We start from the raw sequence: 20,008 nt of genomic DNA, 5'->3' as shown, positions 1-20,008 counted from the left end.
CGAGATCATAAAGATGCTCGAGGATATGACAAAACAGGTAGAATCGGGAGAAAAGAAAATTGAAGCCAATGACAAAAAGGTAGAAACCTACAATTCTAGGGTCGATCAAATCCCAGGAGCACCACCGATATTAAAAGGCCTGGATTCCAAGAAGTTCATTCAAAAACCTTTCCCTCCGAGCGCAGCTCCAAAGCCAATCCCTAAGAAGTTTCTCATGCCTGAAATTCCTAAGTAAAATGAAACAACTGACCCGAATGAGCATGTGACCTCCTACACATGCACCATCAAAGGGAACGACTTAGAGGATGATGAGATCGAGTCTGTCCTGCTGAAAAAGTTCGGAGAAACCATGTCAAAAGGAGCTATGATATGGTATCACAACCTACTTCCTAATTTTATTGACTCATTTGCCATGCTTGCAGACTCCTTCGTGAAAGCACACGTCGAGGCCATCAAGGTCGAGACCAAGAAGTCGGATCTATTCAAAGTGAAACAAAGAGATAATGAGATGCTCAGAGAATTTGTGTCCCGGTTTCAAATGGAACAGATGGACCTTCCTCTGGTCATGGATGATTGGGACGTTCAGGCCTTCACCCAAGGACTCAATATTCGAAGCTCGTTGGCTTCACATCAGTTGAAGCAAAATCTGATAGAATATCCGACTATCACTTGGGCCGACGTACATAATCGGTACTAATTAAAAATTTGGGTCGAAGATGATCAGTTTGGGGCTCCTTCTGGGTCCGTTTATCCCGTCAGGACTATTGACAGGGTCAAGAGAGACATTGATCATGAACCGAGATCAAGCAGGGTTCGTTATCAACCATATAACGGGGACCGAAGAGGTAACGAGTCTGGACAAAATCCCATGAGAAGTGAGAGGAGAAGCGATCGAAGTCAAAATAACTGGGGACTCATGAGCAAAAAAGATTTTGACAGGCCCGTCGAGCCTAAGGAGGTGCCGAGGTTATAAGAGTACAACTTCAACGTCGATGCTATTGCCATCGTATCTGCCATCAGATGCATCAAAGACACCAAATGGCCTCGACCCCTACAGTCCGATCCAGCCCAAAGGGACCCCAACCCAATGTGTAAATATCATGGCACTCATGGTCAGAAAACAGAAGATTGCCGACAGTTGAGATAGGAGGTGGCCTGGTTATTCAACAACGGGCATCTCCGAGATTTCCTGAGCGATCGAGCCAAAAACCATTTCAAGAATAGGGATGCTAGTAAGAAAATCGAGCAGGAGGAACCTCAGCATGTCATTAACATAATCATCGGTGGGGTTGACGTCCCCCAGGGGCCGATGTTAAAGCGCACTAAAGTATCCATTATAAGGGAAAAACGGACTCGAGATTATGTGCCGGAAGGAACCTTGTCTTTCAACGATGAGGACATCGAAGGCATCGTGCAGCCCCACAACGATGCACTAGAAATATCTGTACTCATAAATAAATCTCGAGTTAAGCATGTGCTAGTTGATCCAGACAGCTCGGCCAACATCATCAGATCAAGGGTCGTGGAGCAACTAGGTCTACAAGACCAAATCGTGCTCGCAATCCGAGTTCTATACAGATTCAATATAGCGTGCGAGACCACTAAAGGGGAGATAACATTACCGATGAACACCGCCGCAACCACTTAGAAAATAAAGTTTTACGTGATCGAAGGAGATTTGAGGTACAACGCTATGTTCGGGAGGCTGTGGATTCATAACATGAGGGCAGTGCCCTCGACGCTGCACCAGGTGTTGAAATTCCCGATGCTAGGTGGGTTTAAAATAATTTATAGAGAATAGCCAGCCACAAAGGAGATGTTCACGATTGACGAGATGGTCTTGATATCTGCACTTTTAACACCAAGGGATCCGAGTTCGGTCGCCAAAGAAGGAACCAAATAGCAATTACGGACACCTGTCCCGATCGAACCGGAGAAGCAAGAGATGGGTGAGGACGATGACTACGGAGTCCACAGGTCTTTCATAGTCCCCGATGATTCCAACGTCACCAAATCAACGATCAAAGAACTGGAGCAAGTCGTACTGATCAAGCACTTGCCCGATTGTAAGGTATACCTGGGCACGGTGTTAAGTCCCGAGCTTAGGAAAAAACTCATTCAATTCCTTATAGCTAATGTAGATTATTTCGCTTGGTCCCACCTTGATATGATAGGGATCCCGCCAGAAATAACCACTCACAAGCTGAGCCTGGACCCGAAGTTCCATCAAGTCAAACAAAAAAGGAGACCTCAGCCCGAAGTCAAGCATGCGGTCGTCAAAGATGAGGTATCTAAACTCCTTCAAATAGGGTCCATTCGGGAGGTTAAGTACCCGGATTGGTTAGCAAACGTAGTGGTAGTCTCTAAAAAAGGGAATAAATTAAGAATGTGTGTAGATTATAAAGATTTGAATAAGGCATGTCCCAAGGACTCTTTCCCTTTGCCCAACATCGATCGCATGATCGATGTGACGACCGGCCATAAAATCCTCAATTTTCTCGATGCCTATTCTGGGGATAACCAAATTCGGATGGACTAGGGCGATCAGGAAAAAATGTCCTTCATCACTAAGTACGGTACCTACTGCTATAACGTAGTGCCATTCAGACTAAAAAATGCTGGTACCACTTACCAACGCTCAGTAAATCGAATGTTCGAAGAACATATAGGAAAATCAATGCAGGTTTATATTGACGATGTGTTGGTTAAGTCCCTGCGAGTAGAGGACCATTTGAAGCATTTGCAGGAAACCTTCAACATATTGAGGAAATACAATATGAAGCTGAACCCGAAAAAATGTGCATTCGGAGTCGGATCCGGAAAATTTCTTGGATTCATGGTGTCTAACCAGGGGATTGAGATCAATCCTGATAAAATCAAGGCCATATAGGACATTACCATAGTGGACAAAGTCAAGGCCGTACAAAGGTTAACTGAACGTGTAACCGCTTTGGGTCGATTCATCTCGAGGTCCTCCGACAAGAGCCATCGGTTCTTCTCACCGTTGAAGAAGAAGAATAACTTCTCATGGACTCCGGAGTTCCAAAAAGCCTTGGAGAAACTCAAACGGTACCTCTCGATCCCACCGTTGCTTCATACTCTGAAGGCAGACAACCAGCTGCACCTATACTTAGCAGTATCCAAGGTGGCGGTAAGTGGAGTCCTGGTCCGGGATGAAGAAGGTACGCAATTTCCTATCTATTATGTTAGCAGAAATCTAGGTGAGGCCTAAACTAGGTATCCTCACTAGAAAAATTGGCGCTCGCTTTGCTAAGCGCCTCTAGGAAGCTAAAATCATACTTTCAATGCCACCCTATATATTTTGTAACTACTTACCCGTTGAGGAACATAATGCATAAACCCGAGCTCTCGGGATGACTGGCCAAATGGGCCATGGAAATCAGCGGGTACGATATCGAATATCGGCCCCGGACGGCCATCAAATCTCAAACTTTGGCAGACTTTGTGGTAGATTTTACGCCAGCCCTAATTCCCGAGGTCGAAAGAGAGTTGTTGCTCAACTCGAGGATTTCTTCGGGAATCAGGATCCTCTTTACGAACGGTGCCTCGAACGCAAAGGGGTCCGAACTTGGCATCGTATTGAACCCACCGACAGTTAATGTAGTTAGACAATCGATTAGGACTGTAAAATTGACTAACAACGAGGCCGAGTATGAGGCCATGATTGCAGGTCTCGAACTGGCCAAAAGTTTGAGGGCAGAGGTGATCGAAGCTAAGTGCGACTCTCGCCTTGTGGTGAACCAAGTTAATGGGACGTTCGAAGTCAGAGAGGAGCGAATGCAAAGATACCTAGATAAACTGTAGAACACTATAGTGGTTCAAGGAGTGGACTCTACAACATGTACCTCGGGATCAAAACAGTGAGTCCGATGCTCTTGCTAACTTGGCATCGTCGGTCGACGACGATGAGTTCAACTCGGGGACGGTCGTACAACTCATGAGATTGGTAGTGGAAGAAGGTAACACCGAGATAAACTCAACAAGACTAACCTAGGATTGGAGAAACAAACATATAGAGTATCTGAAGATTGGAAAACTGCCCTCGGATCCTAAAGAATCGAGGGCTCTGCGTACAAAGGTGGCCCGGTTCAGCTTGACCGAAGACGGTACCTTATTCAGGAGAATGTTCGATGGCCCACTTGCAATATGTCTAGGTCCGGAAGATACCGAGTATGTTATGAGGGAAGTCCACGAAGGCACCTGCAAAAATCATTCGGGCACCGAATTATTAGTTTGAAAAATAATCAGAGCCGGCTACTACTGGATCAACATGGAAAAGGACGCGAAGGAGTACGTACGAAAATGCGACAGTTGTCAAAGGAACACTCCTATGATTCATCAGCCCCGGGAGCTGCTGCATTCAGTCTTGTCACCCTAGCCGTTCATGAAATGGGGGATGGAAATCGTCGGCCCCCTGCCATGGGCTCCCGGTAAGGCTCAATTTATATTATTTATGACTGACTATTTTTCTAAATGGGTGGAAGACCATGCATTTGAGAAATTCAGGGAGAAGGAAGTTATTGATTTTATCTGGGACCATATAATATGCTGGTTAGGAATACTGGCCGAGATCGTGTACGCCAACGGGAAGCAGTTTATCGGCATCAAAGTGAGCAAGTTTTTCGAGGACCATAAGATCAAAAGAATCCTATAAACACCCTATCACCATAGTAGGAACGGGCAAGCAGAGTCCACGAACAAAACCATACTCCAAAACCTCAAAAAGAGGTTGACCAACGCCAAAGGAAAATGGAAAGAAATCATGCCCGAAGTCCTATGGGCATATTGTACGACCTAAAAATCCAGTATCGGGGCCACCCCATTCTCGTTAGTCTATGGTGCCGAAGCTCTAATACAGGTCGAAGTGGGAGAACCAAGTCTTAGGTTCCTATAATCCACCAAAGAGCCAAACGACGAGGCAATGAGTAAGGGCTTGGAACTTTTAGACGAAAGGCGCGAGGCTGCCCTCATCCGGTTGGACACCCAAAAACAACGGATCAAAAGGTATTACAATCGGAGAGCCAACCTTTGACACTTCAATGTCGGGGACTTGGTGTTAAGAAAGGTCACACTAAGCACCCGGAACCCGAACGAAGGAAAGTTGGGGCCGAACTGGGAAGGTCCATATCAAATTATCAAGATCACCGAAAAATGATCGTACAAACTCGAATCAATGAACGGTGAGCGACTACCGAACAACTGGAACATAACCCACTTGAAATGATACTACTGCTAAGGTACAACCCCATTCATTTCTTTTCTTTACATATTGGATTAACACTTACAGGTAACGGTCAAGGAATGATACAACTTTTAGGCCTGAAAGCACATGTTGCACTCTTTTTCCCTTGAACCTGTTTTGTCCCAAATGGGTTTTCTGGCGAGGTTTTTAACGAGGCAATAGTGGATAGTGCTAGCTTAGAATTGAAGACAGACTATGAATTGGTGTCAAAGATCACGTCAACAGTATCCGAAACTTCTCTAAAGTTCGGCCTTGAATACTAGGGGCCATTACCCTCGGACAATGATTTTAGCAAGGAAAGAAACTTTATGCTCGAACAGTCTAGGTTCGGTGGATAGGATTTACTCTAAGGGCCAAACAGTCAAATGAACCGTGCCCACATAGACCACCCAAGCCATAACAAAAAGCTTGAACACATTTGAAACTTTGTATATTGGACACATAAATGAAAGAAAGTTTCTACCTTGAAGATAAATACTTTGTCTCTAAAACATTACTACATTCTGTTCCCCTAAGACATTGAGCCCAAGGGCCACCTCTATCCGGGTCTAAGGGATCACTCTCACTCGGGGACTGTCGTCCAAAAAAAATTTCGGACGGCCTGGGCTATCGAAGCCAAGGGGCGCAAAACCTATTAGGCAGTGCCCAAACTTTAAAGGCTACGGCCATCCCCTTTCGGGGACTGTTATCTTGGGCAAGCCCGGATTACTTGGGGTAATAAGCCCATTGGGCAACACCCAAACTTCAAAGTCTACGGACATCCTAGAATAACTTGGAAATGTCCGAGACCCGTAACCAAAATATAAGACCTTCAAAATTTCTAAACCGGTTCAAAGGCTACCTTCGGTAAAATTATAACCTAAAAAATCCTAAGTAAATACTTTAGGGAAAGCTTCCGATCATACCGGGCCACCATGTATCTTAAGCAAATTAATATCGAGAATGAGCCTTTTTCAAACCTCCAAACAAGACATAAATATTACGTGCTAAGGGATTCAAAATCTTTGCAGTCGTAAAGAAAAAAGCAAAAAGCTTGAAATTTGTCGAAGGAAAAAAGCCTTGTATATATATTAAAAGATCTTTACAAAGGCCAAACAGCCTCAACATAAAATATAAAAGTACAAAAACATCTACTAAACACCTATGTGGCCTGGTCCTCGCCGAAGCCCGCCTCATAACTAGGACCATTGGGGTCCTCTCCGTCTCGGATCCGCCAGAACCCTCGGAGTTTTCTTCGTCCTGGGGATATGCCAACTTCTTGGCCTCGGACTCGAGCCCCTTAGCATTTTCGATCTCGGCCGATAAATTAAAACCTCGGGCATGAACATCCTCGAGGGCCTCCCTTCGAGACTGCCACTTCACATATTCAACGATATCTTTCAGGCGGTCCCGGGCTGCCTCAGCATTAGCTTTGTACTGGGCCACCATCTCATCGGCACTGGCTATGGTTGTTTCAACCATTGACTTGGCTGCTTTGAGCTCCTTGGCGAGGGTATCCGGATCGGCAACAGTCGAGCCCAGTTGAGACTGTAGCGCCTCAATATTTTGGGACCGGGCCTCAGGTTTCTCCCTCATCGCTCGTAGTTGAGCCTCCACCGAGGCCAATTGGGCCCGGGCAATCTCCTTTTTCTGAGGCCAAGCGATCCATCTTTCCTTTCCAATATTCGGCCTCGACCTTGATTACATCCATCTCGGCCCGGAGTTGGTCGATCCGACCAATCTTTTGTTGGACCTGCAGGTTCTGATCATTAGTCACCGTGTCTAGATCATCATCACTAACTTCAAAGATTTTAACCAGTTCCACCAAGTCAGTGTGTTCTTTCTGAGCCGCGTCCAACTCTTCTCGAAGTATCTTAGCCACTCCTTCATGTTGCTCGCTGAGAAGTTTGTAAATGTCTCTCTTCTTAGCAAGCTCTTTGACTTCAGCCTCGAGTTAGCTCAGCTCATCCCGGTACTGGAGGAAGGTTTCATGGTGAAGCACCGAAGCCTGATAATATGAGAAGAAATATTAGGTTCATCAAGAACTAAAGCTGAAAAATGAAAAGGTTTTGGCAACACCGTACCCGATTCGGCGCCTGTTGTGCTTTGTTGAACAGGCATGGCACATCCACCTCATTCATTTTTGCCTGGTCTTCATCGGTTACCAGGCACCGGAGGTATATAGCTACCTCAACAGGGGCGGAAAGAACTCAGGCATCCTCCGGAATGGTGATGATAATTGACCACTTCCGTCTAGGATCTGCACTCGGGGCAGGGAACCGGTTGACCAGTTTCGGGCTTGAGTTAGTCCCGTCTGCTTTTGAGGATGAACTTTTCCTCGGTACCTCTAAGTCACCTAACCCAGTGGCATCCTCCATGGCGGTGGAATCCACGCCGTAAAAAAAAAGCAGCGAAGGGGATCGTTTGCTTTGTGGGTCCCCCTTGTTGGGTCGTTCCTTTACCGTTTGGTCCTCGTTGTACATAGACTTGGTAAACGAGGGTGACTCGATTATGTATATCACACAAAGTGCCTCCTTCGGGGCACTGCCCGCATCCCGAGAAGCCTCAGTCCCGTCCTCCTAATCGAACTCCCTAGCCTGAGGAAGACCGGCCTCGTGTGTCTCTGGTTCAACAGCCCCCTGCTCTTCGAGGGGCGATGACTCACGGGCCACAAAAGGCTCTTCCCCCTAGGACTCATCCCTAAGCAGATAGAGCAAGTCCGAAGCTGGTGCTCGGGAGCTAGTGTTTTCCTTTGGCATACACACCAGCCTTCTCATGGGTTTCGTTTTCTCCTAGCTCGGGGAACTCGGAGCCCTCCTCCTTTTCGCTCTTCGGCCTGCCCCGGAGCAGGAGACTCAACGGGCAAGTCCTCATCCCCGATCAGAGGCTTAAGCTCGACGTTCTTAGGCAAACCTGCAAAAGATAGTAAAGGAGATAAGGATGCGACATTAGAAGAAAAAGTTCAATACGACTTGTTTGGGAAAGGAACCTTACCATGGGAACGGGCCTCCCAAAGACCCTTTGAAAGTGTGTGCCATGAGCGCTCGGAGTAGGGCATTTGTGACACAATGCCCTTGACCCACTCCTTGAGCCAAGGGATAGCATACGGAACTCGAGCAAGGGCTACAACATAACAAGCATCGATAAGAAAAGGGAGGATAAGGCATAAAATCGATGCTTAAAGGGAGTACTTACGTGATACGTTCCACCTTTCGGGGAACGGCCTCCACTCAGCAGGTACTAGGTCGGCGGTCCTTACCCGAACAAAACATCCTTGGCAACCCTGATCCCGATCCTCGTCAATACTCTAGAATGAGGCTTTGCTGACCCGACGTACTAGCTTTATCACTCCCCACCGAAAGATTCGGGGACTGTATAAGCGAAGTATATGATTGATGGTGAACGAGCACCAATTGATTTTGTTCACAAAGAATCGGAGGAGGATCATGATCCTCCAAAATGATGGATGAATCTAACCAAGGCATACGTTATACCTCCTGCAGAAGTCTAAGATGACTAGGTCTACCGGGTCCAATGTAAAGAGATAAATGTAAGCACTTAGATATCCCTCGACATTGGTGGTAATGGCCTCTTCGGAGTCAGGGACCACTATGTCTTTGTCGGCCCAGTTGCAGTCTTTTCGGATCGTGGGGAGGACCTCTTCGGTAATTGAGTAGATGTATCTCGAAGCCTCCTCACTCCGACCCTATACAGAAGAAGGCTTCTCAACTTTGAAGTCGTTGGTGACCAAACAGCCACACGGAATGAACATCTTCAAGGGGGGCTCTTCCGTTGGTTCATCAACGACCATATCGGGGATGGTCTCCTCGACCTCAGTGGTCGTGGCGAGGAAGAAGGAGCATCCTTCTGAGGAACAGATTTTGAGGTTTTTGCCATTGTTATGGAAGAAAAAGCTTGGAAAATATAGAGAAAGATTGAAAGTTGAAAGATCACACTTGTTGGCTTGAGTAGGAGATGAGTAAAAGTTTTTGCAAAGTCCTTAAGAACCCTGAGTAACGGAGGTAAAAACGCTAGAGAGTATTGAAATCCTGAAGGTAAGAAGGTAGAAGATTTGGTGTAAAGTGAAAAATGGACAAAAGAGAGAGTATTTATAAGAGTTCAGTGACGTTTCGCGTCCAGAGATAGCCGACAGGCAGCTGGCATACATTTAATGTCATTATGACATGACTGACGAGACGTTTCAGGTATTTTGTCGTTTCTGTCGCGATGTGTCGAAGTAAGAATCGCGAGCTCATGTCATTTCTCATTATTTACTCTCCGAGAAATGAGGGGACTATCTGTATACGAGTAAAACCGGGCTCATGGTACACCCGTCTTCGACAAAATAAGCCAAGCTCGAGACAAGATGACAGGGGACCGAAATCGAGGCAAAAGTCTCATTGAGTCAGAATCTGGGGGCATGACGCCTGCCCTCGAGAATATTGGGGTCATGGTTCGGAATCGGTCCTAGCCTTGAACGACTTCGAAGAATATTGTCAGGCAATCAGGCACGACCAACAGAAGTCCGTAGTATTCGTGACTGAACAGATATCACGGCGGGGATCTCGGCACGTATCGATAAAGAACCAGCAACCAGTTAATCAGAGGATGTATTTACCTTTTATAGAGTTATACCTAGGGTAGGATTTTTCCTCTATATAAAGGGGGTCTGATAATTCATGACACATATTGTAACACGAATTCCAAAGCTATATATTATTGTTTTCTCTGTTATTAGCTCTTTTTCTTATTCATTAGTGCTAGCCATTCCTAGCCCGGATCGAGGGCGAATATTTCATTAAGGCTGGAACTATCCTCCTCAAGTGGTTTGAATTCATTTTATCTTCGTTTGTTCAATCTAACTCAATTTATCGATTTGTATCAAATTAATCCGCGTATTCTTAAAATCACTTACAAATTTTATTATTATCCAATTTTGAGGGTAAACAACGCGTATGTTCGGATTTGAATTTGGATATTCCTAAAAGGTTTTGGCTCTATTTGCCGAAAGTTGACAATTTGAAGAATTAGAGGGTTCATAGGTTTGGCCAGAAATCGACTTCGGTGCTACTGGACTCCTATTATAGTTGTGAGACCTTGTATAGGTTTTGTTTTGCTGATTGGAACTTGTGTGCAAAGCTTGGTTGTGTTCTGGAGTGTCTAAGTGTGATTCAGACGCGTTCGGTTGAAGGTTGTCGCGTTCGAGCAGAGGGAATGGCGCTTGGAAATTTGTTGGTCGCACTCGCGGGGTGGTGTCGTGCTCACATAGAGTTTGGCTGCTGGGTTGTCTCGTTCGCGACTGAAGCTTCGCATAGCAAAGAAGGGCTATTTGGCATGTCGCATTTTGTGCTTCGCGTCCCCCGCGATCGCGAAGGGTTCCCTTGGGCAGACTTTTCATGTTGGTATTGTTGGGATTTTGAGCTCATTTCTCATATTTTGAAACCTATACTTAGAGAGGGACGATTTCTCATACAGATTTTCACACAAGACTTTGGGGTAAGTGATTTCTACTCATGTTTTGGTATTATTTTAAGAATCTACATGAATTGTTAACACCCAAAATATGGAACTTGAGATAAAAATTGGGGTTTTACCTATAGTTTGAGAGAGTGTATTTTGACTATTTTAGTATCGATTTTGACCCGATTTTGGAATCTAATCATATATTTTGACTCGGCAGGTTATGGTCATCGAATTTTGGCATTAGTTCCGGGTTTCAGGCACGCGAGCCCGGGGTTGACTTTTATTGACGTTTGACAAATTCTTCAAAGATCGAGGCTTTATTGATTGGGATTACTTCCAATTATATTGGTTGATTTTTTTGATTGATGGTTAGCTAGATTCGAGCTGGTTAGAGGTGATTTCGCAAAGAAATACATTTTTGGAGCTTTGGACTAGCCGGATGAGGTAAGTATTTTGCCTTGCTTTGGTTGAGGAAATTTTTACTACTAATTGATGTTGTTTTCTACATATGATGGTCATGTATATATGAAGTGACGAGCGTATATACATATTTCATGAGTATCCATGCTCGGAGTAGAATTCTAGATCTACTTATGCCTTGTTTGATGGTGTGTTCTATTTATTCGATGTGCTACTCAATTGATTGTCTACGTGAATACAATAAACAATGCTAGAGAAATGCTGAGGCTATTGGTGCCTTATTTTATACATGATGAACTAATCTTGAGATTGATGCTATACTTGCCTTAGACGTAGTCACACGTATGTTATGAACACATCTGTACTTATTGTTCTTGTGTTGTGCCTTAATTTGAATGTATGCTCTGTGTGACACATGTATGATCCTTTGTATGACTACGTGAGTTTATTCTTTCATGCTAGAGATCATATTTTTGGATTATTATATCCTAATTAGCCAAGATGGGCATTTGTGAAATTATTGCTAAATTGATTTAGCCATAGTCATGTCTTATATCCTGGAGCACATGATGACGTCCAAATCCACTCCTCAAAGACTAAGCGGATATGGTAGCATGCAATATAATATACCCAACTATGAGTCGGGATAATAACCAAAATCACCATATGAATTTATTAGAACCATCAAATCACCAATTTGAGGTCATCTACTCGAAAGTCAAACCTTGGTCAACTCTTACAACTTAAGCTTCTAACAATGGAACTATGTGTTTCAATTCACTCCAAAATCTTCCCGAAAATGAACCAACCATCCCCGCAAGTCACAAAATAACATACATGAATTGGAAGTATCAAATAGGGGAACATGGCTCAAATACCCAAAAACGGCTGGTCGGGTCGTTATCTTAAATAAACATTTGTTCTCGAACGAGTTTAGAATCACACCTGGGATATAAAAAAGATGAGTATATCTGCTCTACATATCATGCTCGGTCTCCTAAGTCACCTCCTCAACTAGTTGACCTACTGATGCAATATCTAGACCTCACCTTCCGAACCTGCCTATCCAAAATAACCATCGACTCTTCATCATAAGCTATATTCTTATCCAATTGCACTAAACTGAAATCCAACACGTATGACTGATTTTCATAATACTTCTGAAGCATGAAAACATGAAACATCGGGTGAACTCCGGACAAGCTGGGTGGCAAAGCAAGTTTGCAGGCCACCTCACCCATTCTCTCTAACACCTCAAAAGGACTAATATACCGAGGGATCAACTTTCCCTTCTTCCTAAATCTCATCATGCTCTTCATAGGCGAAACTTGAAGAAGAACCTTCTCACCCTCCATGGATGCCACGTCACGAACCTTCCTATTAGCATAACTCTTTTTCCTAGACTGCGCTGTACGAAACCGCTCCTGAATAAAATTTACCTTCTCCAAAGTATCATGAACCAAATCTATGCCCAACAATCTGGCCTCACCAGGCTCAAAACAACCAATCGGTGAACGACATCGCGTCCCATAAAGTGCCTCGTATGGAGCCATCTGGATGCTCGACTAATAACTGTTATTGTATGCAAACTCCGCTAATGAAAGAAACTGATCCCACTGGCCTCCGAAATCTGTAACATAGGCTCTCAACATATCCTCCAAAATATGAATGGTCTACTCGGACTGCCCGTCCATCTGAGGGTGAAATGCAGTGCTCTACTCAACCTGTATACCCGACTGACGTTGAACGGCTCTCCAGAAGTGCTAAGTAAACTAAGTGCCTAGATCCGATATGATTGAAATAGGCACACATTGCAAGTGGACAATCTCCCTGATGTAGATCTTAGCCAACTTCTCCGAAGTGTAGGAAGTCATGACTGGAATGAAATGTGCAGACTTAGTTAGTTTGTCCACAATGATCCAAACAACGTCAAATCTCCTCAATGTCCATGGCAACCCTACTACAAAGTCCATGGTGAAGCGCTACCACTTTCAATCCTTTATCTCAATGTGTTGAAGCAAACCACCCGGCCTCTGATACTCATAATTTACCTGCTGGCAATTCAAGCACCACACAACATATCCAACAATGTCCTTCTTCATTCTCTGCCACCAATAATGCTGCTTCAAATTACGATACATCTTTGTAGCACCTGGATGAATAGAATACTGCAAACTATAAGCATCCTCAGGAATCAACTCTCTCATGCCATTGACATTGGGAACACAAACTCGATCCTGAAGTAGCAATATACTATCATCACCAACAGTCACCTCTTTGCACCGTGTACTTAAGAACAATCAAATGGGGATCATTATACTGGCGAGCCTTAATACGCTCAAACAAGAATGACTGTGAAGGAACACAAGCAAGGACTCTGCTAGGCTCTGAAATATCCAATCTCACGAATTTGTCGGCCAAATACTGAACATCTATAGCCAAATGCCTCTCTACAGCTGGGACAAATGCTAAACTCCCCACACTCTCCGCCTTTCTACTCAAGGTGCCAGCCTTCACATTAGCCTTTCCCGGATAATAAAAAATAGTGACATCATAGTCCTTCAATAACTCCAACCACCTTTGTTGCCTCAAGTTCAAATATTTTTTCTTGTATAGATACTGAAGACTCCGATGATCCGTTTATACCTCACAAGTCATGCCATATAAGTAATGCCTCCAAATCTTGAGTGCGTGCACAATAGTTGCTAACTCCAAATCATGTACTTGATAGTTCTTCTCATGGGGCTTAAACTAGTGCGACGTGTAAGCAATCACCCCACCATCCTGCATCAATGCACACCCAAGGCCAACGAGCGATGCATCACGATAGACACACATCCCCAATCTTGAGGGCAACACCAAAACTGGAGCTGTGGTCAAAGCTTTCTTGAGCTTCTGAAATCTCTCCTCATACTTGTCAGACCATCTGAATGGAGTACCCTTCTGAGTCAACTTGGTCAATGGAGCTACAATGTATGAGAAACCCTTTACGAAGCGACAATAATAACAGCCAAACCTAGGAAACTCTGAATTTCTATGGTGGTAGAATGTCTAGACCAACTCTGAACTGCCTCGATCTTCTTCATATCCACCTTTATCCCGTCACTAGACACCTCGTGGACCAAGAATGCCACCGAGTCCAACCAAAACTCACACATAGAGAACTTAGCATAAAGCTTCTTCTCCCTCAAAGTCTGAAGCACAATCCTCAAATGATGATCGTGTTCCTCCCTACTACCGGAATATACCAATATATCATCGAACACAATGACAAAAGAATCCAAATAAGGCTGAAACACTTTGTTCATCAAATACATGAACGCTACTTGGGCATTAGTCAAACTATCACGACCAAAACTCTCACCTGAGTTGTGAAGATGGCTAAGACCGCTTGCTAGGCAAGCTAACAATCAAATAATAACAATAACTCAAATAACATAATTAAATAACCTCAACAACAGAATAATCATAAATAACCAAAGTTATTAGCAATATTACAACTAAAAATATCCCATGACCTGGTGTTACTATGTACATGAGCGCTACATAATTTCAAATACAGAGTTTGATACAAAATACATAGTTGTCTGAAAGGTAGAATAGTAATAACATAAACAAAGAAAAAAAAGACTTCAAGGCATGCGAACGAAATCAGAAACTGCTTCGAAATCTCCAAGAACTGGTACTAGTGCTACTCTATAGCAATCACGTCTCTCGGTAGTACTTGGATCTGCACATAAGGTGCAGAGTGTAAAATGAGTATAACCAACCCCATGTAATCAATAAGTAACACGCCTAACATTGGGCTGAAAGAAGTGACGAGCTTGGCAAGGTCCAATACTCATCTTAAATAACCAATTACAACAATAACGAAATAATAACTTTAAAGAAAAGTAGCTCAAGCAATATTAAATTCAACATATTCACAAATAGAAGGAAAATAGGAATCTTTTCAAGAATAGCAGTTAAGGCATACATTCTTTCACATAAGTTATCTAAACATGGTTTTATCAATTTAACAGTGATTCCAAGTCAAACACATTAAATAAGAACATCAAGTACCATTAAGCATGAGGGAAGAATCACAACCAGGTACCTGCGTGGAAAGTAAACATGCCAGAATCAATAATATCACAGTTAAATCATCAAGTATATAAAATCTCGGCACATGTATAGTGCCTGGTGCAGTTTCCCTTCAATCATCACACGCAACAACAACACTCAGCACTGTATGGGTGACTAATACAAGTCCCTCACCCAAGAACTTATATGACTATGTGCCTGCACCCACGGTTAGTACCTGATTCCGAAGGGGTAGGTCCTTGCCCAAGCACTGATCGCATCTAAGTTAACAATCAATATCACTTAGCCCAATATGGGACCTGGCGCATGCGCCGCCCCATATCAATACCACTCAGCCCAATGTGGGACCTGGCATACGCATCACCTCAGTATCAATATTAAATCGGCTCTGTGGCCCAAGATTATTCATCACTCGCTCAAGTCTCAAATATTCATGTCTCACAGTACTCAGCTCAAACAGTGTCACACATATAAGAGCATCAACAACGTGTGAGATAACATATAAAGAATACATGGGGATAGAGATATAATATGCGGATGTAACATCATGTTACTCAACCCAATATGGGGCCTATACGAAAATGTCACCTCACAGTCAGTATCAATACGACTCTATTGCCCAAAATCAGTCATCAATATGCTCAAGTTTCAATATACTCACGTCTCACAGTACCATAATCAAGAATATTGCATGGAATATACCAATTTTCCACAACTCAGCTTAAACCTGTGTCACACAAATATGGACACTAGCAACATATGAGATAACATATAAAGACTGCACATAGAGAGATATAATACGCGAATATGATACATAATTGAAAATATAACTACAATTAAGGCAAACATCTCAACATAGAAAAAATATCGTATCAAACAGATAATCACAAAGCCTCGACATGATTTCTAGCATGAATAATAGCTCACGTAGTCATACATGTAGATAAAATAGGTATCAAAGTGGCATGATAGCAAAATAAGATACATAATAGCCTAAAGTCTACCCGGATCATGAATAACCACGGTGAATGCATATATGCTAGTCACCTCGCACATGCGTCACCCCCAACATGTAACAAATAGCATAGCCAATGCGGAAATTACCCTCAAATTAAGCTTAGTCAAGATACTTACCTCAAAGCGTGAGAATCAATACTCTAAAAATTCTTTGCCTCTCAAGTCGGCCTCTAAACGGGTCAAATCTAGCCAAAAATAACTCAATAACATCAAACAAGGCCATAGGAATCAATCTTAAACAATAAAGCTTCGATCTTTGTTCAATTCCCAAAAGGCTAACAAAGTCAACCTGTGCCCACATGGTCAAAACTCGAGTCAAGGAGTTACTCACAACTACTCATAATCGCACCAGTACGAATATGTGATTAGATTTTAAAATTGAGTCCAAATCTACTCCCAAATCCCCAATTTCTACTCTCTTATGTTGTAGGAAAAAACTCCAATTTTTCTCCAATATTCCATGTTTTATGTGTTAATAATCCATGTAGATTCTTAAAATAATACAAAAATGAGTAAAATTAACTTACCCCAAAGTTTTTTTATGAAAGTCTTCTTCAAAGATCGCCCATCTCCAAGTGTAGGGTTCAAAATATGAGAGAATGGGCTAAAATTTCAAAATAAAAACTTAATATAGTCTGCCCAGCACTATTCTTCGCGAACGTGGCCAGAGCCTCGTGTTTGCAAAACACAATCCTGTCACTACCTAAAAATATTCTACACGACCGTGGTGGAGACCACGCGAAGGCGATGTCCTATGCAAACGCGAGCCCTCTTTCCGCAATCGCGAAGGCCAATTCTCCACCCAACTCCAGCCTACCTCACCTATATGCGAACGTGAGTCATTGCCCGAGAACGAGAAAAACAACGACCACAAGCCACGATGAACGCGATCTGCTGTCCGCGAATGTAAAGAACAAAAATAGTCTGCCTCCAAATAAGCTTCCATGATCGTAAAGCACACCAGACACTAGCAGAAAATCTGCATCTTCACTCAAGCTCCGGGTGGTCTGAAACTCACCTGAGCCACCCGTGACCCCATCCAGTCATACCAACAAGTCCTTAAATACTACCCGGACCTATCCAAAACTCCCCAAATATGTATGATAATATCATATTTAAGAGTTAACGATCAAACCAGAAATTGAACTCCTCTCAACTTCATAGGCCTCTAAGCATCAAACCAAGCATCTCATTCATGCCTAACTAATCCGGATTACGTCCAAACATTGTACACAAGTGCCAATGACATAAAATATCTATTCTAAGTTCCTAAATGATAATTCAAACCTGATATTATCAAAGTTAACTCCCGGTCAAAGCTACAAATCTTCCAAACCTTCAACTTTCCAACTTTCGGCAATTAGAGCCAAAACACCCTAAGAATCTTCAATTCCAAATTCGGATATACGCCTAGGTCCAAAATCATCATAGAACCTATTAGAAGCATCAAATCACCAATCTGAGGTTATCTACTTGAAAGTCAAACCTTGGTCAACTCTTACAACTTAATCTTCCAACAATAGAACTATGTGTTCCAATTCACTCCAAAATCTTCCCGAAACCAAACTAACCATCCCCACAAGATCATAAAACAACACAAAAATGTACGGGAAGCATCAAATAAGGAAACATGACTCAAAAATACAAAACGACCGGTCGTGTTGTTACATGTATATACCTTTGGAGCCATATCACCAAGAGTTCCAGTTTCACCGGTCATGTCCTGAGGATTTTGCAATTCAACACGAGCAATCCCAAAATTAGCAATTTTTAGAGTTCTATTAGTATCCAACAACATATTTTCAGCTTTCACGATGTACAATGTTTTCCGAATGCAAATAGCTCAGCCTGCAAAATCAAGAAGAAAACATCATCCAGTATAATAACCAACTCAATAATGTTAGACAAAGACACTTACCCACTAGACAGATCCAATGCAAGTTGAATGACAATCTTAAAGGCAAGTTGTTTTTACTGTTTTTGTACAAGTAATTTTTCAATGTTCCTCCATGGACGAATTTTACGAGTACACGACAAGCCCGAGAAGGAAGTGTAGTGTAATCCTCACAAGGATTCTTTGAAGAAATCTTAGTATTTGAAGTTCCTATGATGCACCAACAAACTAAAAGTGAAAGATAAAATTAGGCAGAAAGAGTAATTTAATGAGATAACCATAACGTACCAAATCTGAACTACAAGCCTATTTTAAATTACAATTTATTGCAGTAGGTAGATAATTAAACGTTAAAAAGGACATAATAGAGGAAAGACTGGGTACTTTTATAACATTAGGATGGTCAAGCTTTTGCCACACAGTGACCTCCTGCTGAATGATGCCCGCAAAGCTGTGGTTTCAGCTACAGTAACCATGCCATCATCTCCCCAATCCAACAGTTTCACTACACCAATAACATTCCACAATAAAGTCCGTTGCAAAAATTTCCAAAAGATGATGGGAAATTTTCTTAAGTATCTTCATTAACAGGTAGTATTCTTTTTCACATAAATTAACACGCACAAAATCATTAGACGAAGTTACCCTGATCATTGATCCTTTATAATAAAGTTGTGTCAAACGCCATATTCCAAACTCCTCATTTCAAATATCATAAAAATGTTTCTTTATTTTTGGTTTCTAAGCTCATTTCAAATATCATAAACTCGTTAATAAGAATGACATTGATCCAACTAGTCGTAATGACACCCAACCCAATCCGCTAGGTAAGCCAAGTAACATTCAATACAACTCAAATGAAAATAATAAGTGTAAATTGGTAAAATAGCTGAACTTCTATACAAACTCCCAAAGACTGGTAGTACAAGTCATGACCCACTAAGACTTTAGATTTATAAAACTGGTATGAATATATTTACAGCGTCTGTTTAAAATATACATAAACGGGACTCAAATCAAAACTACTAAGGACAAGTGGTAGCTATGACCGAAATCAGGTACATCTTCAATGTTGGCTCCCTCCATAATCAGCAGCATCAACTCCAAGATCTGCACGTAAGGTGCAAAAGTATACTATGAGTACGTCCGACCCCATATACTCAATAAGTAACAAACCTAACCTCAGATTGAAAGCAATGTCGAGCTCGGAGAATGGTCAGAGTCCAACAACAATAGCCAAGGACAACTCATAATAATGTAAAATAGACAGCAAAAGTGAATAACTTAAGAGATAATATGCTCGGCTCATTCACAGTTACGGGAGAGTAGATATGCTTTTCAAGTATAACAATTAAAGTCCAAATCTTTCACGAAAATCTCAAAATTTTGAGTTATCAAAGAACTGTGATTCTTCCACACTTTTAGCAACAATAAGCCTTTTCGTTTACCAGTTAGCATGCGAAAAATATGCCTCTATGCCTACATGGCAAAGACACATGTCCAGTAATCAAATATCATATCACTGTCTAGCATGAGGAAGGTACATCTTTATGCATACTTATCAAATATACATGTCAAGTAATTAATTGTCATGTCACTGTCTAGCATGAGCAAGGTACATCTTTATGCCTACATGTCAAATATACATGTCAAGAAATCAATTTCACAGTGAAATCATTAAGTACACACAATCTTAGCACACTCCAGGTGCCTGACTCAAATGCCCCACTTCAACATACAATATCTACATGTAAAATCAACAATATCATCGAGAATCCATCAAAATAATCACACTTAGCACTGTACGTGTGCCTGGCATGCTGTCCATCATTGAGCATGTGTATTAAAATATGGTGTCTGTGCCCATTACTGGCATGTCAAACTATGGA

The 20,008-nt window shown here is 42.5% G+C and overlaps 1 pseudogene; it reads right to left on the bottom strand.

Moving 5' to 3' along the window:
- LOC108943251 (serine/threonine-protein kinase 54-like) overlaps window positions 1-20,008 on the bottom strand; it is a 107,896-nt pseudogene that overhangs the window by 37,050 nt on the left and 50,838 nt on the right.

The sequence above is a fragment of the Nicotiana tomentosiformis genome, chromosome 8 (assembly GCF_000390325.3).
Source record: "Nicotiana tomentosiformis chromosome 8, ASM39032v3, whole genome shotgun sequence".
Taxonomy (NCBI): domain Eukaryota; kingdom Viridiplantae; phylum Streptophyta; class Magnoliopsida; order Solanales; family Solanaceae; genus Nicotiana; species Nicotiana tomentosiformis.
Note: the sequence above shows the minus strand (reverse complement) of the source record. Positions and strands in the feature narration are given on the sequence as shown.